Below are 7258 nucleotides of genomic sequence, written 5' to 3' on the forward strand. Positions count from 1 at the left end.
AACGTGGCTCTTCCTTGCTTCCTTTGTCCTGAAATCAAGCAACTAAAGTGCATCAAAGCTCTGTTCCAAGTCATGAGATCATGCATTATCAATTTTATCATTCAATTCCTGCATAATTCTCATGAAATCATGTAAAGTTCACAATATTAGCTTGAATCAAGATGCACTACAACATTTTTAAGCTATTGCAACATATAATATAAGTAACTTTTAAAAAGTGTTGTCTAAAATAGTCAAAAACAACATTTAAGATTTGTTGCAAAGAAATAAAATTATTGCAACTCTTTGTTAACCAACATACTGCAAACGTTCTCTTTGATCACTTTAAGATACATGTGAAAAAGTGTTGTTTTATAAATTAAATAGGCAACATTTATAATATTTATCTATTATACTTCCTAAGAGTTGCCTTTAAATTTTTAATGAACTTCTCCTTCTAAGTGTTGCTAAAGTTATTTCACTAAAATTTTTATTTTTATTTATTTTTTAAAATTATTCTTTTCCTCCTGAACTTAACCAAAGAACAAGAAAAGAAGCACAAAAAACATCAAGCAATAATTGATTCATCACATTCCTGAGTACCATTACCTAGAAACAAAACTCGAAGTCTCGAACCATATCATTTCATAATCAAAATCCTAACCCTAACACAATTTTCCCCTTTAACGATGTTGACGCGCATTCTACATTTCTCTCTGCTCATCGTCATCATGTTCATCACTGCCTAAGCTCGCGCCGTGTTCTACTTTGCTTGCATCGCGTTCTGCTATAGTCTGATCTGATGTGTTCTTATACCCGCGCTGTTCTAAAACTTCTGCTCTTCTCCGCCATTTTGAAATCTCTTCTCTGCCATTTTGAAATCTCTGGCTTGCGCTGCTATTTCCGTTTCTTCCTGCGCTGCCGGATCCGCCGCTGCTGTATTCCCTCTTCTCCGCCTTGCACTGCTTGAGTCGTCTCTGGTCATCGTCGCTGCTCGATGGTTGTCGTAGGCTCACCAATGCCTCATGTCCTCGCTGTCTCTACTGTAATCCTTACTGCTCGCTGCAATCATGTCTCAGGTTAGGGTTTTTTCTCCTCTGTAATCTTAGGAAGCTAATTCTAATCTCAAATTGGGAAAATTGAGGAATGTGTTTAGGATGTATATATGTTCTTTGAGATGGTCTAGTGTATGTGCTTATTGAATATGCTTTTTCGAGTTGCTAGTATATAATGCTATGCTTTGAGGTTCTTATTTTGGTGCACATGGGGTGGGCTACTTTATTGATTTGGTTTTGTAGGCATTACATATTGTTATCTTTTGGTTCTTATTTTGGTGCTGGAATATTCTGTGGTTAATGTGTATAGCCTTTTCAACCTACTCCAGCACATGTGCCAACACCCCTAACTGGTTAGATGTCAAATCCTACCACTGTAGCACATGCTGCAGTTTCTGAAGGAGCCACTATAGGTCTTGGTACTACTACAGGTCTTGGTGCACCATCAATCCCTGGTAATACATTTTCTTGCGGCCTGCTATTCTCGAGTTTGTAGTGGTTTTAACATCTAATTGGCTATGGTTCTAAATTCAATCTATGACTTCTGACAAGTTTCATTATCTTGTTCAAGCTGCTTTGAAGCACCCTAGGACCCCTCCAACTAATCCTTCTATTGATTACCCATCTAGAGGTTCAGATCATGTCTCTAAAAGAACAAGACCAATGGGAATGTCGGATGAGGTAATTTGATACCACTTAGGGAAAAAAAATAACTAGTGGTCTTGTAATTCTTATTTATACAAATTTTTACAACTCACATTTCTGGCATCAACTTTTCATCATGTTGTGCAGGTAAATCTTCGTGTCAATGTGTTGTCAGCCACATTCCCAGGTCATGGTCATGGCCAGGCTTTTAATGCACCATATGACTTGCCAAAGATTGTTATGCGGACTCTGAACCAGGGTTCATCTCCTATGAGCATGGACTTCCATCGAGTTCAACAGACTATACTTCTTGGTCTGCTGCCTTTCTAAGACCATTCAATAGTGTTTTTCACTTGAGTTAATTGTGTGTATTTGATGTTATTGTTCTCAACTAAACGTAAGTTTTTCCTTCTTTTCATGCAATATATCAGTTGGTACAAATGTTGGCGATATTGCTTTGTGGGAAGTGGGTTCTAGGGAGCGGTTGGTCTTGAGGAATTTCAAAGCTTGGGATCTTAGTGCCTGTTCAATGCCATTTCAGGTTCCTCTTTTCTCCTTTATACATGAATTTTTATACCAAGCCCGGCTACTTGTAACTTATAGTTATTGAAATAAAGCTATATATGTGCAATTCAGGCTGCTTTTGTCAAAGATCCAGGTGTTTCTGTCAACCGTGTGATTTGGAGTCCAGATGGTGCTTTATTCGGTAAGTTGAAAGTTTTTAAAATATTCATTTATGATATTCTCTAATGTATAATTTATGAAGTCAACACAACCAATCATTAATATGAATTTTTTCAACAAACAGGAGTTTCTTACTCAAGGCACATTGTTCACATAGTTTCTTCTACTCTGCCTTTTCTTCTCAACATGAGCACCACCAACAACAACCACCAAAATGATCAATCTGCACCATCATCTTCATCATCTCCATCTGTACTGAAGTGGGCGACACACATAATGAGGAAGCCAGCAGTGCCAAGTAGCCACCCAGACAACTAGAAAGTAGTAGTGGAGGGTGCACCAAGTGAAGAGCCTGGAGTTCAATACTACCATTAGCAGCATCCATATGTTCAACATAGCCTCCTTGACAAGCCTTCAAGTACCAGCCCCATGGAATCCATCCTCAACATGTTCGATTCTTGGAGTAAGAAGGCCGAACTTGCTGCCAACAACATCTGGCACAACCGTTAGTTTCTTCTTTCCTCCTCTTTTATTTTTCTTTCTTTTTTCTCAAATTGATGTGGTAGTTATGAAAAATGAAATTAATTAATATTTGGGAGAACAAAATTTGTACTTTTGTACATTTCTCTGTTAAAGAATTAAGTTATTACTTGCGTCTTTAGTAGTCAACACAGATTGGATTTACTTAAATTATTTTATGCTTTTACTTAATATTTATATGTAATGCTCATTGTATAATTTATGTTAATAAAATGATACAAATCATATATTTTGCTACAATTTGTTTGTGAAAATGTTGTCATATTAATGTTTAGAATTGCATCGGGTGAAAATTGGCGTGTAGTTCTTTTTAAGTAAACTTAAGAGCGAAGAGTCATTTTGACATGTTTGAGTGTTTGACTAAATTATAATGATTCTTAATTATGTGATTAAACACTAGTCAATCATATCATAAGTATCAAATATCATTCCAATTGACTATAATTGTTATTTTGTAAATCTAATATTTTATCATTTGTTATCTTTTTTCGGATGTTAAAATTGAGGATCTATTTTCGTTATTTTGCAGTCAAAACAAGTCCATCAGTATCCTCAGCTGCACTGGGAAAGATGAACCTGATGGTGAAAGCAATATCAGAAGGTGGATTTGAGTCACTGTACAAGCAGACATTCACAACATATCCAAATGAGAAGCTTAAGAAAACATTTGCGTGTTACCTCTCAACATCAACAGGCCTTGTTGCTGGAACACTTTACCTCTCAGATGTTCATGTCGCCTTTTGCAGCGATCGCCCTTTGTCTTTCACTGCACCCTCTGGCCAGCAAACTTAGAGCTACTACAAGGTGGCAATCTCTATTTTTCTTTCTTAATCTATAATTGCAATTATAACACAAAAAAAAGTTCAAAAGAAAATGAAAACACCGAATTTTTTATATGGAAAGCAATAATGCAAGGTAAAAACTCATATGAAGTTGATAGTTAAAGATTACTACATTATTTGACACGTTTGATTAAATTGTTATATAATGATTATTAACAATCAACTTCATGTAAAAATAACTGCATGTAAGTTTTCACCATAGTGCGGCCTCATGACATTAACTAAGCTTGCATTTTTTGCATTGATTGTGTTTCTGAATATATCTCATTTGTTTCAACAGAATCCTATGGTCCTATACCTTGGCCACTTTAGGAGTTTTTTAGACCTATTTATTGCTTTTATATCTATAGTATTTAATATCATTAAAAAATTTTATTATAATTTTTTAGTTTTAATGATAAGTTGTTTATTTTTTGTTGTGTATTATTTATAGATTTAGCATATGGGACAAGTCAAGCATAGATATAAAATATGCAAGTAGATTGACATCTTTTTGATAAATATTAATTACTATTTTGTTATGACAATTATTGTTAGACAAGAATTTTATTTTGTTGAGAATTATTGATGAACATGTATTTGAAATACTAATTGAAGTTTTTAATATCTATTTTAATTAGAATTTTATTGTTAGTTATTTTGTCTCTTTTATAATTTTTTTCTATTTTACACAAATTTATTTATTAATTAAAATAATTACACATGTATGAACAAAAAAATTATTGTAAATTTTATTTTTTTTGTATTTTTATTACAAAAATAATTTTTATTTTTATCAAAAAGGAAACCCTTTTATTAGTTGTATATTTTGAATATTAGACAACACTTGTATGGTTGCATATACAAAAAAAAGCAACACTTGTTTAGGTTGCATCTATATCCAAAAGAAAAGGCAATACTTTAAAGAGTTGCATATTCAAAATTAATAGGCAACACTTCAAAGGATTGCAAATTCTAACTTATAAGCAACACGTAAAAGAGTTGCATTTTATTACAAATAGGCAACACTTTTTAGTAGTGATCAAAATACGAGAGAAGAGACAACACTGCAAAAGTGTTGTCTCAAACACACCTTTGAAGTGTTGTTGTTTTTCAACCAAAGGCAACACTTACCAAGGGTTGCTCTCAAAAGCGTTGCTTTTGAAACAAAAAAGTGTTGCCTTCATCTAAGGCAACGGCTGCATATGCAACGCCGACCAAAAACGTTGCCTTAGATCCAAAAGTATTGCCATAGATCAAAAGCAACCTTTTGTCAGCCTTTAGGCAACACTTTTTAAATGTTGCCTTAACCTGAAAATGTTGTAGTGATGTAAGTGTATATCTACCCAAAACTTGCTTATTTACTAAGAAATTGCATGAAACTACCCTAAAATAGTAAAGAAAGGGTTAGTGAAACAGGCCAAGATGCCCTGGCATCATGCTGGCTCAGTGCAAAGGTAAGGACCCTTATATTATTGCTTATGCTTCTAAAACATTAGATGGCACCCGGTCTAATTATACTACCACTGAAAAAGAACTTTTAGCTATTGTTTTTGCTTTAGATAAATTCCGAGCTTATTTTCTTAGAACCAAAGTGGTAGTATATTCAGACCATGCGGATTTGAAATACCTGTTAGCTAAGAAAGAGTCCAAACCAAGGTTAATCCGTTGGATATTGTTATTGCAAGAGTTTGATTTAGAGATCAAAGAGAGGAGTGGCTCCCAAAATTTGGGGGCGGGCCAAGAACATATTAAAAGTGACTCCTCTCCTATCAATGATGCATTTCCACTTGATAGCTTACAAGCAATATCTGAGGTGGTTCTTTAGTATGCACCCATAGCTAATTATTTGGTTAGTCATACCTTTTCTCCAAATTTTTCTAAGCATCAAAAGGACAAGCTTAAAAGCAAGTCCAAGTATTACATATGGGATGACCCATATTTGTGGAGATGTGGTGCTGACCAAATAATTAGGTGTGTTCCACAATCCAAAATCCAGTCAATTTTAGAGGCCTATCACTCTTTTGAGAGTGGTGGATACTTTGGACCTCAAAGAACTGCGAGAAAAATTTTAGACTGCGGATTTTGGTGGCCCACACTTTTTAAGGATGCTAATATTTTCTGTGACTCTTGCCACCAATGACAAAGGTTTGGAAACATATCCAAGAGGGATGAGATGCCCCAACAACTCATGTTTTTTTGTGAAATTTTTTATGTTTGGGGTATTTACTTCATGGGTCCATTTCTGAACCGGAATTGTTTCTTATACATTTTGTTAGCTGTTGATTATGTTTCTAAATGAGTGGAAGCAATTCCTACCCATACTGATGATGCTAACGTTGTTGTTTCTTTTGTTAGGAATAATATTATTTGTCACTTTAGATCACTACGAGCAATCGTGAGTGATCAAGGTTCTCATTTTCTTAACAGAAGAATGACAGGTTTGTTGAAGAAACATGGCATCATTCATAAGGTGGCGACGACTTACTTTTGCCAAACAAATGGCCAAGCCGAGGTGTCTAATAAAGAGATCAAGCGCATACTGAAGAAGATTGTCAAACCTCACAGAAGGGACTGGAGCTCTAGGCTTGAAGATGCGCTGTGGGCTTATCGAACAGCTTACAAGACACCCGTCACCATGAGTCCGTTCCGGCTAGTCTACAGAAAGGCTTGCCACCTTCCGATAGAAGTAAAACACAAAGCTTATTGGGTTGTGAAGGAATTCAACTCAGGATTGGGAGGAGTCGGAATTGAAAGAAAATTGCAACTGGAGGAATTGAAGTGCCTTCGACTAGATGTGTATGAGAACTGAGGGCTCTACGAGGAGAAGGTGACAGCGGTACATGACAAGAACATCAAGAGAAGAGAGTTTAGAGCTGGGGATCAAGTCCTTCTCTACAACTCAAGGTTGAGATTATTGCCAGGCAAGCTGAGGTCAAGGTGGGATGGACCCTACGTGGTGGAGAAGGTAGAACCGTACGGAGTTGTCCACCTAAGTCACCCCTCAAGCCCCACCTTCTTCAAAGTCAATGGCTACCGTTTGAAACTGTATCATGGTGCGAAGATAAAGAACAACATGGAGCTGGAGATCTTCCTCTTGAAGGATCCAGCAAGGGAAGAGGACTGAGCCTATGGGCCGTCCAACTTAAGGATGTTAAAGAAAAGTGCTAGATGGGAGGCAACCCACCATGGTATGATCTTTCTTTTTTATAATTCTATTTTATTTATGTGCTTATGTTTATTTCGTTCTTTGTCTTTATTAATTTTTACTTAAGCATGTTTCCCTTTTATTAAAAAAAAAAGAAGAGAAAGTTGCAGCTGATGCGTAAGCGTCAATGACACGCACGCGTCATGTGGAGGTTTGCGTTCTCTACTATAATGAACAGAGAGTTACGCTGGAACTGTGTGGGTAGGGTGCCTAGGGCATGCGTACCCGTGATCCATGCGTATGCATCACTAGCAAATTTGTCACTCCACGCATGTACGCCAGCGACTCGTACGCGTGGTATTCAAATTCGGTGCACTTTGGTACAT

General features: G+C 36.2%; 1 pseudogene; it reads left to right on the top strand.

The window, feature by feature from the left end:
- The first annotated feature begins 2549 nt into the window (after positions 1 to 2549).
- Positions 2550 to 3734, top strand: LOC107469913 (GEM-like protein 5; annotated as a pseudogene).
- Positions 3735 to 7258: the final 3524 nt, after the last annotated feature.

The sequence above is a fragment of the Arachis duranensis genome, chromosome 10 (genome assembly GCF_000817695.3).
Source record: "Arachis duranensis cultivar V14167 chromosome 10, aradu.V14167.gnm2.J7QH, whole genome shotgun sequence".
In the NCBI taxonomy this organism is placed as follows: domain Eukaryota; kingdom Viridiplantae; phylum Streptophyta; class Magnoliopsida; order Fabales; family Fabaceae; genus Arachis; species Arachis duranensis.